The sequence below is a fragment of the Mus musculus genome, chromosome 10 (genome assembly GCF_000001635.26).
Source record: "Mus musculus strain C57BL/6J chromosome 10, GRCm38.p6 C57BL/6J".
NCBI classification, from domain to species: domain Eukaryota; kingdom Metazoa; phylum Chordata; class Mammalia; order Rodentia; family Muridae; genus Mus; species Mus musculus.
In genome coordinates this window covers 25,675,931-25,693,849 of record NC_000076.6, presented here as the reverse complement: position 1 = coordinate 25,693,849, position 17,919 = coordinate 25,675,931, and positions in this window count along the sequence as shown.

Genomic DNA, 17,919 nt, shown 5'->3' with positions numbered 1-17,919 from the left:
AAGTGCTTCTTAGATCATTGGCTTTGCACAGAAGAGAGAGACAGGGAAGAGGGGAGGAAAGACCTTTCTGTCATTACCTCTTCCCTAAGGGCAATGTCTTAAAGGCCTTGTCTTCTGCACGTTGGTTCTGTTTCTAGTATTGTTATTAACTACTGTTATTGGTTGTTATCATTATTGATTTTTATGTATTGTTATTGGTGCTTATTGTTATTGATTGTTATTGTCATTGATTGTTATTGTATGTCTGTACTGCTCATCCTACTATTTGTCATAATGGAAAAGTGTAAAATCTTAAATGTCAGACAATGAAAAAAAATCATAAAATAAAATAGTGAAACTAACATGGGACAATAGTCCCATGCTTCATTGAAAAATACTTTCTGTACAATGGTCTGAACAACTCACAATAAAATATTTAATGGGAGGAAAATGATACATATATATGCCCAGAATAATAAATTACAAGAAAATGAAAATAATAATAATTCTCTATGTCATATTAGTTAATTTTCCTCTATATTCTTTTTAATTTTTATTTTTATTGAAAATATTTCATATAATATATTCTTATAACAATATCCCTTCCCCCTTGACTCCCAGATTCTCCCTACCTCCCACTCACCCAAATATAGACCCTTTCTTTTTTTCTCTCTATCTCTCATTAGAAAAAAAAGAAAAAAAAGAAACACAAGAAACATAAATCCTATAAAAACCATAAAGTCTGAAACCATAAGACCTGTATGCCTAAACCAAGCATTATGAGGCAAAAATCCTTCAGAAATAATGTTGAGTTCTTTTTGTTTTGGCAACTATTGCTAGACATCAGAGCTTCCCTTAAGTGTGGGCCATACACCAAGTGAGACTCCACTGGAGACAACTAACTTTTCCTTTGTGAATTGTTGTCAGTTGGAGATATCTTTTGGGTTGGGGTTAGGATTTGGGTTCACTCCCTCTCTCAGTGCTGGGACTCCATTTGGCTTAGACCTGTGCAAGCATTGTGCAAGTGCCACCGTCTCTGAGTTCATGTGTGTGTCAGTCCTGTTTTGTTTAGAAGATCTTGTTTTCTTGGTGTCTTCCATTCCCACTGGCTCTTGACCAGCTGTGATTCTTTGTATATGTTGGCATCTACCTCAACAGGAAGTTTCTCAGATGATGGCTGAGCAAGGCACTGACATATAGGTATAATAGAAGTGTTTGATTGCTCTGTTCCTTTGGCAAAACAGTAGCATTTGGTATTAGGTTCTTGGCTACATGAGTTATGTTGAGCATGGGTTTTATCTCATGAGTGGCCCTTAAAACTATTCCAAGTCACCATTGTTGATTAAAAGGTTTGTAGCTGGTTTGGTTTTTACCTTTCTCCTTCAGCAGTCTGTAGAGTGGTTTCTAGTACCAAGAACAGTAGTCAGTACTGGGTGAAGGCTCTGGGTTTGAGGTAGACAGCAGCTCAACTTCTCTGTGTTTGAGTTAATGTAGATGTTGCCTTCAACAATGGAGCCTTACCAACAGCTTGTGGAGAGAAAACAGTGGCCTTGGCAATAGTGTGGGTTGTTTGGGGCTTTTATGGAGCTCTTAAGCAAATAGCTCAATTAGATGTGATGTCCCCGGGACTGGAGGCTTCACTGTGTGCTGAGAATGCCCAGTTCATCCCATTATTTCATGATCACATTTTTATTTCTTTCATATATGTATATATTTAAAAAGTGTCTGCTATATTAATTTTCCATATCCTTCCAATGACCTTTAGTTTTACTGTATCCCTATATCTCCTTTCTTATGAACCCTTTCCCTGCTCCCCTCCCCCCACTCCAACTCCCCCATGCATATAGTCCATCCATAAATATAGATTCTATTTCCCTTAGTAGGGAAATTCTTCCCTTCTCTGATCCCAGTCCCTTACTCTATACCTAATCTCTGTGCTTATATGGATTGTAGCCTGCTTATTGAAGACTTAACAGCTAACGTCCATGTATAAGCAAATTCTTGCAATGTTTATCTTTTGGGGTCTGGGTTACCTCACTCAGAATATTTTTTGAGGTCAATCTATTTATCTGCAAAGTTCATGATACCTTTTCTAACAGATGAGTAATATTTCATTGGGTAAATGTACCCTTTTCTTCATTCATCTACTGATGGACTGCTTCCAATTTCTGACTAATATGAATAAAGCTACAGTAAACATGGATGACCAAATATCTCCACAGTAGGCTGAAGCGTCCTGTGGTATGTACCCAAGAGTAGTAGAGCTCGATATAGAGATAAATTGATTCCCAGCTTCCTGAGGCTGCACAAGTTTGCACTGCTACTCACAGGAGATGGCGCTGTCCCTGCTCTACATCCTCCCCAGCATGAGATATCATTTGTTTTGTTGATCTTGTCCATTCTGACTGATGTAAGATGAAATCTAAAAGTAGTTTTGACTTGTATTTCCCAGATGACTTAAGGATGTTGAATATTTTTTTGTCTCTCAGCCATCTGTGTTTCAATGTTTGAGAACTCTTTGTTTAGATATATACCCCACTTTTTAACTTTTTATTGATTCTTCATGAATTTCAAGTTATGCACTATCTTATTCGTCTCTCTGTCCCTTCATATCTCCCCCCCAAAAAAACCTAAAACTAAAAATACATAAAATAAAATAAATAAAACAACAACAAAATCTCACCATGAAGCTGTGGTCTGTCACAGTGTGGCACAGTGAGTCACAGTGTCCCCCTTTGCCCACATATCTTTACTTACAAATCTTCATTGCAATGAGTCGTTGTTGTTTGAGGCCTCTGGCTTCTGCTACACTAACAGTACTGGATCATCACTGGTACTCCTTTTGACTATCCTGTTGTTGCCCTGTGTCATAGAGATCCTGAAGCTGTGGGTCTGCAAGACTGTCCCTTTCACATGTTCCTGCAGTTCATAAATGGGGCAGATGTTGGGGTGGGTTAACTCAGAGCTCTGGATCTGAAGCTGAGTTAGTCAGCCTGCCAACTCTTCTGTACCCTCATCACCAGGCCAGTTCTCCCACTCTCATGCCCTTAGGGCTAGCTCACATAGCACAAGGGCCAAGTAGAAGCATCTCTCTCTTACCCATGCCACTGCATGGCAGACTAGGGGCAGGGCCAGCTCTCCCATGCAGCCCAGGCAAGGGGTAAGGCCAGCTTAGCACAGTGCTTGGACCTCAATATAGCCTCAGGCTGTTGCAGCCCAGACTAGTTGTGTCCACATGACCTTTGGTGGTAACACAGGCCTTGGAAATCAATACAGACCCTGGTTGCAATAGAACCATGGACCCATACCTGGCCCTCAGCAGCCAGGAAGTTACCATGAACTCAGGTGGTAGCACAGGACATTCAGATCAGTTTGGTACCCCATGTAGTATGCCTCCCAGACATGAACATGGCCTCAGGCATCAGCCCAGACCATTGATATCCAGATGTCCATCAGTGGCCACATGGCCCACAGACATCAGCACAGACCCACAGTAGGGCCACAGACCCAGACATGGCCCTTAACAGAAGCAAGGCCTGGGCATAACCATAATCTCAGGGTTGTACTTGTTCCTCACATCTACTTGCTCCTCACTGCCATTGTATCTCCAGTTCTACCTCTCTTTGTGGTGCACAAACCACTAGGCTTCACATTCTCTCCCATCTTTCTACCTTATATTCCACTTTCCCCATCTCTCCATCACATATTAGCTAATATGTCATCGGTATGGCACCCACCAATAGGCCAGGGCTGGTGCTTACGTGTCTTTCTTCTGGTCACTCTGGGACACTCTGGGATGATTTTTTTTTTTTTTTTTAGGTCATAAAAAAAATTATCTATTAGCCCTCTCTCTCAGGTGTATAGTTAGCAAAAATCTCTTCCCATTTTGCCATTTTGTAGCCTACCTACCTGTTGCTTTATCCACATGATTGTATCCTGTGCCATACAGAAATGTTTTGGGTTCATGAAGTCCTGTTTTAATTGTTAATCTCAGTGTCTTATTGGTATACTTTTCAGAAAGCTCTTACCTGTGCCGATGATTCAAAACTATTCCCCACTTTTCTTCTATCAGGCTCAGCATATCTTGTTTTGAGATCTCTGATCCACTTGGAGTTGAGCTTGCGCAAGTGATAAGCATGAATCTATTTGCATTTTTCTATTATGCAGCCATCCAGTTTGAGCAGCACCAGTTTTTGACAATGCCATCTTTTTTTTCCAGTGTGTATTTCTTGCTTCTGTATCATAGAATTAGATATCAGTAGATGTATGGACTTATGTCTGGGTCTCCAGATTGCTACCATTGGTCACTGTGTCTGTTTTTGTGCCAATGCCATGCTGTTTTTATTCCTATAACTCTATAGTATGGTTTAGAAGCTGGGTGATAGCTTCTGCAGTTCTATTATTGTTTAGGACAATTTTAGCTCTCCTGGATTCTCTTCTGTTTTCATGTGAAGCTAAAACTTGTCCTTTCAAGTTCTGTGAAGAATTGTATTGGAATGTTTGAGGGGATTTCATTGAATCTGTAGGTTATTTTTGGTAGAAAGAGTCACATAGGTATAGTACCTATAAAGATGCTTTGATTTCTTCCTTTCCAATCTATATCCCTTGATCTCCTTCAGTTGTATTATTGCACTAAGATTTTAAGTACTATACTAAATAGATATGGAGAGTGTGGACAACTTCGTCTTTTTCTTGGTTCTAGTATAAATGTTTTGTGTTTCTCTCCATTTATATTGATGGTGTAGGCTTGCTGTAAACTACCTTTATTGTATTGATGTATGTCCCTTGTATCCTTAATGTATTCAAGACTTTTATCATGAAGGAGTGTTGGACTTTGACAAAGGCCTTTTCTGTATCTAATGAGATGAACACGTGCTTTTTACCTTTGATGTTTAGATGGTGGATGACATTTATCAGTTTACATAACTCATACTATACAATGAAGCTTACTGGATGATTGCGGATGATCTTGTTGATGTATTCTTGTGTTTGTGCTGCAAGTATTTCATTGACTATTTTTACATCTATGTTCATAAAACTTGGTGAGTTTTTGTGTGGTTTAGGGTAACTGTGGGCTTGGCCTTCTGGTTCTATTTTGTGCAATAATTTGAAGAGTGTTGTTAATTCATTTTTGAAGATCTGTTCAAATTCTGAGCTGAATCTATCTGGCCCTTGGCAGCTTTTGGTTGGGAAACTTGTGATTACTGCATGTACTTCACTGGGCATCATTGGTCGGATTAAATTGCTTATCTGGTCTTGGTTTAACTTTGGCAGGTGATGGGTGATGTAGAAATGTATCTATTTCTTTTAGATTTTCCAGTTTGGGGGAATACAGATTTTTAAATTATGCCCTCTTGATTTCCTCTATATCTGTTGTTATATCCCCATTTCACCTCTAACTCTAATTTTATTAATTTGGAACTTGTCTCTCCATCTTTGGTTAATTTGGTTAAAGTTTTATCCAGGTGTTGCCACTGGGCATTCTGGGTAGAATGTGTTTCTAGATATTAGAGACTGTCATAAAGGAACAGAGATGTACTAGATGTGGGTATGGAGAGGAAAGAAGGAAAGCCAGGTCCACCACAAGGCTTGGAGTCTCTAGGGAATAGAGGCAGAGATGGAGCAGAAGTCCCTACTAAAGGTCTACCACAGCACTGAGGATGAGATGGAAGGGTTGGCAATGGAGGACAGGAAGGAGGATGCAGATCACCTACCTGAATCCCAGGCAGGTGTAGCAGGGGGTTCTCAGGTGGAGAGTGCCTCCATGAATAGGTGGCTGACATGGAGGCTCCAGTGAGAGGTGGAGAGCATCCACAGGAAGGAGGAAAGCTGGGTCTGTTTTAAGGTTCGGTAGAGTCCCCACTTTTTCCACTAAATTCTAATAGAAAGAAAGAATGCTTAGTGCTTCATGTAAACTTCATGTGAGCTCTGCTCACCCATGTTAATTATTTAAGAATTACCTCTAATTAGCACATTAAGAATAAATAGTAGCTATAAAATTTTTGGTGGTATTTTAAATACTATTTTAACTTGTCAACTTCATTAATAAATTTAACTAGTTGTTTCTCATATTTTAGGCAAGTGTCAGCTCCCCTGGTGTATATATATATACTCAAAACTACAGCAGTTCACTGTCATATTGTTTAAACATCCTGTTCCAGACCCCAAAATGTGCCTACAGGGCTCATTTTCCAGAAACAGCAGAACCTCACAGGACAGGCCACCCTTTATGTGAAGGCACTAATCCATGTGGAAGGCAGCACCCTAGAATAGAAGCTACAGTCTCCTGAGAACCAACTGGTATAGCTGCTTCTATTACGAATGTTAATTATGCCCCCCCCCCAACAGCTTCCAGTAGAGTGCACGGAGCTTCTGGGAACCTGCCCCCAGCTGGTTCTGATTGGTAACTAAAGATGCCAACAGCTAACAGCTGGGGAGGATAGGCAGAGGTAGGTCTCTAGGATTTCCCAGAGCTTGGGCCCAGGAGGAGAAGGGAGAGATGGGCTGAGAGTGTGTGGAAGAGAGGAGAGATGCAGGACAGAGAGGTTTAACTGCCACATGAGGGAGCCAGGACAGTGCAGCCCAGAGGACTCCTAACTGGGTCTAGAGCAGCCAAGAAAGAACATGGAATTAGTAAGTAATAGCTCAGGTTTAATTAATTAATATTGGATTCAACAAACTGACCCACTTGTCCCCTGAGAACCAAGCTTTCCTTCCAAGTAAAAGGTCTTTATGTCACTCATCACAACAAGCACTGAGATAATGACCAAGCAAACATGCCTTGTCTAACACTAACCCATTACTTCCCGCTTAAACTCAAAGCTCAGTCAGCTAACAAAGATGGGCTGGGGGAATCACTGCACCCTTTATTTATCCAGTGTGGCCTCCTCAAATACCCACCCCCTTTGCTTTTTACCGTTACCTATCTCTCTAATTAGAGTATTGGAATAGGTGGCCAAACTAAAGCCTGAGGTTTTGTCCTAAAAAGCTGGTCACAGTCATGGTTGGAAACTGTAGATTCTGTGATAGTCTAAGAACAAATGAGCTGTCTGGTTCTGAAAAGCTCCAGACCTTCGCACATGTTATTTCATGAACATTATTCCCCAACTGCACTAGCTTAAGAAATAATTATTGAATGTCAGTAATTATGCTCATGACTAACAAAACTGAAAATACAACATAAGATGTAGCAACTATATTAGAAAGACAAATACTGGATCACTGGAGCAATGGACTGAGATGAAGTATGAAGAAAAAAAACCTTACAGGCCTAGAAGTAACAGGTGGTGCTTTCTACAGTTTCACACAAACTTTCCACTCTTGATATTTAACCTTGATAGTAGATGGCAACCATTTACATGTGATCCTTATTTCTACCCAGGCATTTTGGAAGTGATAAGGTTTTTAATTTTATTCTAACATTGTTCTGCAAGATCATCCATTTTAAATTCGGTTCTGTCAACAGCTAAAACAAAGGATCGTTATTTACATCACAAAAGGAGACTTGTGTTGCAAAGGATTCATCGCAGAGGAGATTCTTTCAAAGGGCTGGCTTTTTGATTACAATTAAAATGCTTCAGTTTAGAACAAATTTATCTACCTGCAGCTTTTCAGTTCTTAACCTGGGAGCCTAAGTACACTATGCATATCTCATTATAATACCTGAACTTTCTAGGGGGGAAAAAAACTACTCAGTTAAGATGCAATAAATCAGGGAAGGAGAAAAGAAGGCCCAGCCAAAGAGAAGCACGGAGAAGAATAAACAGGAAGGATGGACGTTAAAACTCATAGCAACTCTGGAAAACATTCATCCTCAAAAATCTGGGGGAAGAGTCAAATAGAGCAAATCTACGTCTTGCTTACACACTCACATCATCATCCCCCGAAGCTTCTGAGGTCAGAGGTTCTGTCTAGTCGCCAATTCTTACCTAGCCATACCCTTCAACTATACATGTTGTTAACCAGGCCTGCCCCATTTTCTAAAGTATCTCCATTTTAATTGAGCTGTGCTAATTCTAGAAACTACAGTATTGGGTTTTAGAACTAACATAACTTTTTTTCTCTAGATTCTTGCCTTCCCCATCCTCATTGCTATCTTATTCACAGTCTGGCTTTCCACCAATGTGCCATAGAACCTTCCTCCTTTCTCTAGAAGGGACTCTAGTCTCTTCAGAGAACCCTTCCCAGACTGTTATCTGTCTGCCTGTCTGTCTATCTATGATGCTAATAATTCTTTTAATTAATATTTTACCCAAAAAGCAATTCACTTTAGTTTCCTATTTGAACCCCAAACCTGAAACCATTCAGATGGAAATAAATAATTGATGAACCAAAGAATTAACAATTTGAATAGGGAGATAGTTCATTTGGCAAGATGGTTACCTGACAAACATAAGGACCTGAGTTTGATACCCAGAATACACACACACACAAACACAAACACACATATCTATATCTGTATATACATATACATATACATATACATATACATATACATATACATATACATACATATACACATATCCAGGCTTAGCAGTGGAAATAGACAGATCCCTGAGGCTTGCTGGCCAACAAGCCAGCCTACTTAGCAAACTCTACACCAGGCTCTGTCTCAGCAAAACAAGATGGATGGCTCCTGAGGAAAGACAAACCAATATTGACTTCTGGCTGCCACACGCTCATACACATTTACTGGCATACACCTGGACACGTACGATGCAGGCACACACACAAGAATCAGTATGTAGCACCAAACAGATTACTCAATTCATTTTCATCCAGTGGATGTCCGAGGAACAATTCGGCCCTTTTGTCCTTGGCTCAGGTGCTTCAGCTTCAGCTCCTTAGCCCAGCACTCCACATTCTAAGAAAAAGTCACACCCAAACGATAAAGATATTAACTTCTACAGCGTCCCTTAAAATTTTAGAACCCAGATATCTGACTCTTTCAAACAATATCAGAATGTGAAACACTCTTTACTTACTGTACATCGCCTAACACATATCATAAGCAGTGTTGAGTTTTGCCTCCTGGAAAGTTGTTGCCTAAAGAATGAGAGAAACTAGCCTTGCAAGATCAGAAGGCAACTATGATTTTCCAGCAGGAGGGAGGGAGCAATGTGCAACAAATACTACACCTATTCATCATTGACCTGCCCTGCACATCAACACCTACATCCCCACCACATCTCCTCCCACTAAACTTTCCTTCCTATGCCTGATGGTCTTCTTTTGTTTTTAAGGTAGGCAGCTCCTTACATCTTGTCATGTTCTGTATATGTGAATAACTGGTTTTTTTTTTCTTCCCAACATCTTATCATCCTAGTATTGTCTTTTAAGCAGCAAGCAAACAGACTTAGGTCTTGGGAATATCAATCCCTCATTCTGGTACCCTAAAGAAGATAGTTAAGCCAAGGGATACTACAGAAATCAAGATATGTCTTTGCTTATCTTCTAATATAAACACAACAAAAACCCCAAATCACTACTATTGAAGATTTGGTTACTTGCTCTCTCTATTGACAAAGCAATAAAATAGTTACTTAAATTCAATGGTAACTAATACTGATCTAGTGTTTATAATTACTAAGAAACCATATGTACATATATGTATGTGTATATATATATATACGTATATATATACACACACACACACATACATACTAGCTAATTTTATGTCAACTTGATACAAGCTTGAGTAATTCAGGAAGAGAGAACTTTGAGAAAATCTTCCTACCAGACTGGTTGTTGGGCAAGCATTTTCTTGATTGATATTTGATTTGGGAGGATCCAGCTCACTGTGAGTGGTGTTATCCCTGGCCTGGTGGGCCTGGGTACTATAACAAAGCAGGTTGAGCAAGCCATGGGGGAGCAAGCCAGTAAGCAGCACCCCTCCAAGGCCTCTGCATCAGCTCCTGCCTCATGCTCCTACCCTGTTTGAGTCCCTGCCCTGGCTTCCCTCAGTGATGAGCTGTGACGGGAACTGTAAACAGAAATAAACTTCTTCATCCCCTAGTTTCTTTTGATCGTGATGTTTTTTATCACAGAAATAGAAACCATAACTAAGACACTTTATAACAGACATCCAAATATCCCATAACTAAAACACTTTATAACAGACTCATCCAAATGTCTTGACCAGAGGACAGGATCTTCATTATATTCTGTCTCTGTTCCAGTCTCCCTACCCATCTAGATTAGAAACAAAAGCTTTTTTTTTCCAAAAGGAGGGAGACACCTGATGATCGGCCCTTTCTCCTCAAAGACACACAAAGTACTAAAAACATAATCCACAACTCCTCCTAAGGGTTCCATGCATGCTTCTCAGAGATGAAAAATGATTGCAAACAGAAGATTCCAGCTCAGTCCAAACTAGGCAGAAGCCGCAGTAATGCAGAGAATCCTTGGAGATAAAAAGAGATTTCTATCCCCATCACCAAAGGCATTGTCTCACTCCATAAACCTAGAAGTAAATTTCAAAAGGTGCTGTGGCTTCTAAATTTTCTGCTTATATAGCCAGATGTCCATTGTCTTTTTAAAGAGAAGACAAAAAGGAGTAATTACAATTCCCAGATAACCCAAACCCCACATGTTGGCCAGTAGTTACTACTCTCTCACTGACCAGAGAATCCCAGCAACCAAATTACAGAGCTGCATGAAGTCGGTGTCAACTTATTTTTATCCTTGCAACAAGCCTGCCAACCTCCCAGTTCCTGCTGCCATTCATCCAGCTCTTACCTTGCTTTTCCAGCATAGACACTTATTAGGCAGAGAGGCAAAACTCTCCTGTCAAGAGAAAAGGACCTATAAACCATTCTCCAGCAAAGGGAACATGGTCTTTGAGGTTGTCATAGCACTGGGATCCCAGGTTGATTAGGTCCCTCTCAGGACTCTCTGTGCATGCCTCAGTGATAATAGCACAAATTTGTTAACTAGCTAAGAAGGCTCCACTTGTGGTTGGCAGCATCCAAAATAGAGTCCCATGATTCCCACTAGCACATCCCTTGTAACCAACAAATAACAGGAACAGCAAAGTAAAAAAGAGACACTAAAGCCATGTTGAGCAATTCATGTGTAGAGATATGTGCATGTGTACTGGGTGTCTCTCTCTATCACTACCCACCTAAGACTTTGAGAAAGGGCATCTCACCTCTTTTATAGGGCTCAGCTTGGAGAGTTAGCCACTCGTCCCTCAGGCTGTAATAGAGGGGGAAGGTCAGGCCAAGGGTCAAGTTCCTTTTCTAACAGTAAAGTGAAGAACACAACTGCCTCGTGAAACTGAGAATATTGCTGGAGATTGCTGCCCAGGGACTTCAGGCTAAAGCAGGAATTATCTGGCACTGCTAGACTCCAAAAGCATTAGCCTGGCACTGTTGGAGTCCCTGACCAAATGTGCCTGTGAATCTTTAAGAACAAGCTTCAACTTGAAATTTTGAAACAAGGAAAATTATGTGAGTGTCATTTTTTCCCATGTTAAAAGTACAGCAGCAAATGTTCTTTCTGATATTGGGGGTGGGGGTGGGGATGTTTAAAAGGCTTTTTCTTTTAAAAACCTTTCTTTTCAAGGAGTTAAAATTATTGAAGAGCTGGCTGGGCAGATGACTCAAATGGATAATGAGGATCCGAGTTCAGATCCTCAGAACCTATACAAAAGCCAGGCACCACAGCACACATGTATAATCCTAATGTTAGTCAGGCAAAGACAGAGGCAGCCCTGGGGCTTGGACCGCCAATCTAAACAAAAGAAGAAGCCACAGGATCAGCGAGAAGTCTTAAAAAAAAAAAAAAAAAAAGATGAGAAGCAACAGAGGAAGGCACTCACCAGCCATCAAGTTGGGTCGGAACCACATGCATACTTATCTGCATGCACAAATGTACATGCACACACACCATACGTACAAATGTCATGGAAGTAAACTTCCTTCCTATAAAGAATCATTTGGACACAAACCAAGTGCAGAGATGAAATCTCTGCCTTTGGAGACTGATGGTGGGTTCAAATCCCGGCTCTATCACTCTCGAGTCAGCTTCTCCATGTAAATTGACAGTGACGGATACTGTTCTAACTACAGTGTGGTAAGGATTTGAAAAATGAAAACTCACAAAAAAATGAACAATAGAAATATTTATATGCTAAACCGTGTGATGCATGTATCCAGGGCTCTGTAAACATCAGACATCACTTTTCAGTCTAGTTCCCCAAGGAACATACTTGAAAGCCATGGCAGTTGAGTTTAAATAGGTCAAGGATAAAAGAACTGAGAGACTTTTCCAGTTTACACTCACTCCTTGGACTACTGACCATCTTCATTTTAAATAAAAAGGGAAAAGAAGAAGAAGTACACAGTCGCAATACACCTTTATCAAAAGCGTGTCTGTTTATCTTTCTATTGCTCTTTGTAAGGGTTAAGGTTACTTTTTGGCGCCACCAAGTGGCCACACTTAACGGCACAGTGACACTTCCCCAGGTTTTGTTTTAACTGAAAGGATCTAGGAAGCCTTTTTAATAGACCTTTTCATACCCCTGAAAATGAGGGGAAGCACTCTGGGTTGAGCAAAACAGCGAACATTACCAGTGACTCTGTAGAAAACTGGCAAGAAGAAAGCTCTCCGTGAGGAAAAGCAAGGATGCAATGTGTACTTTTTTTTTTCCTGTTGCTTTGCTATGCTTTGCTTTGCCTTTTTTCCCCGTCTTGTGAGTCTTTTGCCTGCTTGTCTTGATTTTTGTTTCTCAGTCACTTGTTTGTTGTTGGTTTGTTCTTGTTTCTTGTGTGGTTTGGAGACAAAGAGAGAACACATTTACATGAAGTTGCATGGATGGTGGAAATTACCTGGGAGTAGTTGGAGGCGGGGAAATATGATCAAAGTACACTATTTGGAACATTTTTTAATTAAAAAATTAGAAACTTAAGGAAAATAGAAATATCAGCGAGGCCTCTGGACAGGAAGTGATCAGGGCCCAGAGCTGCCCTTGCTTCAGTGTGTGCGAAGCCCTTCACTCATTTCTAAGTTTTAAGAAATGTCAGTCAGCATGGTGACATGCTGCTATATCTATAGATCAGTGATGCACTCGACCCACATCGGAGAAGCTTCTGGGAGTAGATGGGAAGCAACACAGAGATCCATAGTAGGACAACGTGCTGACAGGCATCTTCATCAAATCTCTCTGCTCAGGTTCAGGGAGCTCTGGTGGAGAGGAAGAGGAAAGCCAGAGGTGATGGGGAATACCGAGGAGACAATGTCTTCCAACCACCACAGGACTGGTGCACATACGGACTCACGGAGACTGTGAAGCATGCAGCCGGCCTGCACAAGTCCATGCCAGTATGGGTCCCAGGGCTATAGGGGAGAAGTTGACAGAGAAGTCCCACACATAACAGGAAGTCATCTCCAATAGATCCATTTTTCCGATGGAATTTCACTTGGCTTATGAACCACACTCCAGGACAGGCCCCGGAAATGGTTGGCCAACATAAAACAAATTCAATGTGTACTTTTTTTTTTTCCTGTTGCTTTGCTTTGCTTTGCTTTGCCTTTTTTCCCCGTCTTGTGAGTCTTTTGCCTGCTTGTCTTGATTTTTGTTTCTCAGTCACTTGTTTGTTGTTGGTTTGTTCTTGTTTCTTGTGTGGTTTGGAGACAAAGAGAGAACACATTTACATGAAGTTGCATGGATGGTGGAAATTACCTGGGAGTAGTTGGAGGCGGGGAAATATGATCAAAGTACACTATTTGGAACATTTTTTAATTAAAAAATTAGAAACTTAAGGAAAATAGAAATATCAGCGAGGCCTCTGGACAGGAAGTGATCAGGGTCCTTCGGAGACTGGTGGTGGGTTGAAATCCAGAGCGTGCTTTCTGTAAGCAACTCTGTGCCTTTACACCCATACAGTCAGAAAAGCAAAGAAGAGAAACCTTCACCCCGTTTTATGAGCACTGACTGGAGGGCTGGAGCAATCTATTCACCCATCTTCTACTTCCCACTGAAGCCTCTGAAAAGTCATCTATAAAACAATAATCTTCTTAAGGCTTTTGTGTGTGTGTGTGTGTAAATCTCTTTCTACGGTTTGGTTGGCAATATGGTACATTCTGGAGAGGCCACCTTTTCCCTGATCATTTTCCTCCTTCTTCTTCTTTACATCTTTATCCCGTCAACATCAAAAAGGGACTCGTGCTAGCTGCACCATGTACATGGTGCTCTTCTTTATAAAGTCTGAGGTGGAAATTTTGACATCCTGTATTTTAAAATTCTCCTCCTATTTTTTTTTTTTTACAAGAATCAGGACCCAGGTAGAAGTTCAAATTAAACACAGTGCCTAAAAATTATTTTTAAAATGTATCAGTATACCAAAACAATGAATGTAGGATTTTAATATAATCTACTCTCATGCCAACTTATATTACTATTCAAATTGTCATAGTTTCTTTGCTCAAAGGTATATAATGGTCAAGTCTGATCGTTCAGGTCCATAATTCCAGCTGCTCAGCAGACTTCAGAGAATCAGGCCTGCTTTAGCAGCTTGGTGAGGCTCTGTTGCAGAAACAAAAGTGAACAGAAGCCTGGACGTATGTAGAGCTCAGCGGTAAAGCTCTTCCCAAGCCCGTGGATCCAGGCCCTGGGTCCGGATCCGTGGTATTGCCCTCCCCCCTCCAAAAAAAGATAAATAATGATCCTTTCAACACCATATAAGGAAAGAATCAAAGTTAATGCTGGTTAACTTCCAAACACGTTCCCCATTTACTCGATGACCATTTTAATGCTCACCGTAACCGTCTTGGTGTGTCAATTTAACAGCTTTAACAGCCACCATTAATTCAGAACAGCTTAGTCTTTCAATAATAAAATGCTTCAGTCAACTGATAAGACTTTAAACATATGGCTGATATGCGCATTTTCACTGAAATTTGGGATGCTTCCTATGTCCCAGTGTAAATAATCAGATGCTGACCGTAAGTCCAGGTGAGACCCTTCCTTTATACTACCTGGGTTGGCATGTCATTAACGGCAATAAAAACCATGTGATAAGCAAGGCGTTGGGACTCACGCCACAGGTGACACAGGAGCCAGCATTCTGCTATGTCACTTCCTAGTACCATATATATATCCCAGGTTCTCCAGGCACCCAAGTAGCATTTACTAAACACCTCCCCCCCCCCAGAATGCTTCAAGCGTGACTTATAATTCTCACAATTTCTCCAAGTAGATCCTATGACCCTAGCATCGACGATGAGAACCACCACACCATCCTGATTACATTAACTGGGGATTACTGAGCACAAACTGGCATTAGAACTCCGCTTCTGCCTTCTAGTGTGGACTGAAGATCCTCCACAAGTCCTCCAGGCTTTTACCACCATACTGAGACTGCTAAGGCTTCTGGCCTTGTGGACTGGACAGCTTTTGGGTTCTTTGCATCTCTAGGGTGAAGGCAGCAATCAGTGATTTGTCTAGACCTTGATCATGTCAGCCAATCTATTGAATCTCGCTTTATCATTCTATCACTCTGTTCTACTATAGAACACTGATCTAATACAGATCCTAATATGTCTGAGCATCTCCACCTGTGCGCAAAGGGGATTCCCCGCTGATTTTTGGCATATAGTAGATACACCTGGAGAGTACCCTGGAGAGAGAGAGAGAGAGAGAGAGAGAGAGAGAGAGAGAGAGAGAGAGAACGCTGCACTTGTGTTATCATTATTCCTGCTCTTTACAGCAAATCTAAACTCCTGACAGTTGAAAAGGATAGGAGGCTGGGGGGAGGAGTGGTTGCCAGAAAGAGGAAGCCTCATCACCATGGAAACAGCTTGCTGGATTTCCACATTGGTCTTTGAGCACCAGGTGGTTCACAAATGGCCCAGAAGCAACTCAACTTCCATCAGGAAGAGAAAGCAGCATATGTTTTATCCACTGGCCCAGCACTCCTGAAAGATCCAGAGCTCTGGATGGTACTTAAAAATTGGGGGGGGGGGGAGGCTAATTTTTCCTTTAAATGATTAACCACAGCGTGTAGCAATGATGAAAGTCTTGGATGGCCCCTCCCCCTTCCAGAGCATAGCTTATTGCTAGACAAGCATGGTTCATCAGGGTTGTTATTTCTCCACAGTTTACCGCTTGCTTCAGCAAATGGGACAAAGACACTTCGCTGGAACTAAAGCACTCCAAGATTTCATGAAATAACTTATAAGGTTTATTATTTTTTTAATCTGGAATTTCTTGCTACTTTGACTATTATCATTATTATTATTACTGGTGTGTGACAAGTTTGCGGGAGTTGGTTCTTTCATTCCACCTTTACATTGGTTCTGGGGAGCAAAGTTAGCAAGCACCTGCAGCTACTGAGACATCTTGCTGGCCCTTTGCTGAAGTTGTAATAGTGATTGTTCCAGTTAAGATCTTTTAAATGGAAAATGTCTCCTTCTAAAATTAACTGCCCTTATTCTACTGTATGGCCAATTTCAGATGGAGTTCTTTGGGGTACAGCATGTACCCCTTTTGGTGAAAACATTTCAGTTAAAATTTAAATCAGGTATCAGGTGCCCCAACTACCTCTCAGTTTCTTCTCCTGTTGCTGTGATAAATAGCGTGACAAAAGCAACTTATGAGGGAATGAGTTTATTTTAGAGCACAGTTCAGAGTTTAGTCCATTATGGCAGTGGGAGTCAGGGCAGCAGGAGTTTGAAGTGGCTGTTTACACCCACACTGGAAAGAGCAATCAGCCTGTGCTTCACCCCGTTTTCTCCATTTGCACAGTCTAGAATCCAAGGCAAATGAAAGGTCCTGCCCACAGTTATGGTGGGTCTTCCCACGTCAATTAATGCAAACTAGATAATCCTGTGCAGGCAAGCTGAATCTTATTCTATCTATCACCTTCAAAGCACCACTCATTCCGCTTGCAAATACAGGCTGCTTCCATTTCAGGGCTGCTTCATACTGCGCATGTCACTGTGAAGCAGGCTGAAATGAAGGCGCGCAAGAGCCTGGGTTATCACATCTCTTTTGTGCTGATGTTTTCCCTGGAGAAGTCTTGTCAGTGTCTGCCTTTGTTGGGCAACTTTGGTTTGGAGTAGATGGTTTGGAGTTTATGAACTTGTGAAGAACATTACCATTCTCCCCGTCACCTGATGTGTATGTGGTTGTGTAAGCTGTCAGAAGCCAGCGTTGACTGCCTTCTTCCGTTGCTCTATGCATTACATTTTGAGATGGCGTCTCTTACTTAACCTGGCGTGCAGACATTTGGATAGGCTGTCTGGAGGAGAGCTGTAGGGAGCTTTCTTTGCCTCTCCAGAGCCAGGATGACATGTATCCTCCCATAGTCCTCTGCTGGGGAGGACCCCGGGAGCTACCAGTACCCACCACAGAGTGAATCTGGGATTCTGTATCACACCACGCAAGGAATTGCTGGTGCTTCTTCCAATGTGCCTGCTTCCTTACAAAACCATCTGACCAGGCGCAAGGCTCAGCCAAGTGCTTCTGATCGGCTCAACTAAATTCACGTGCTTAAACCTAGAGACGGAACAAAAACAGCTTCATCGTAGTTTCTGCTTCGACTGTAAGAGGCAGGTCCTGCCTTACACGCCCCCTTTGATGGAATAAGCCCCTGCTAGTTGTAGTTGCTCTGAACCCACAAATCAAGCTGTGTGTGTGTGTGTGTGTGTGTGTGTGTGTGTGTGTAGACTTGGACAAAAATCCAAGATCGAAGCTCAGCTCTGCTGTGCCCTTATTTATATTGTGGGGTATGCTAAGTGTCCGTGTGCCCAGGCAAGGGGGTCATGTAAACTGATGCAAATCTCTCTGACCTTGGGCAAGTTACATAAAGTCTTACACTCATGACACATGCATGAGTTAGTCATGTGTGAGCAGGACTGGCAAGTCCAGAAGACTGGGAGAGATTGTGGAGCTAAAGGATCTAGTACAGGCTCACTGGCTCAGTAGGTTATACACAC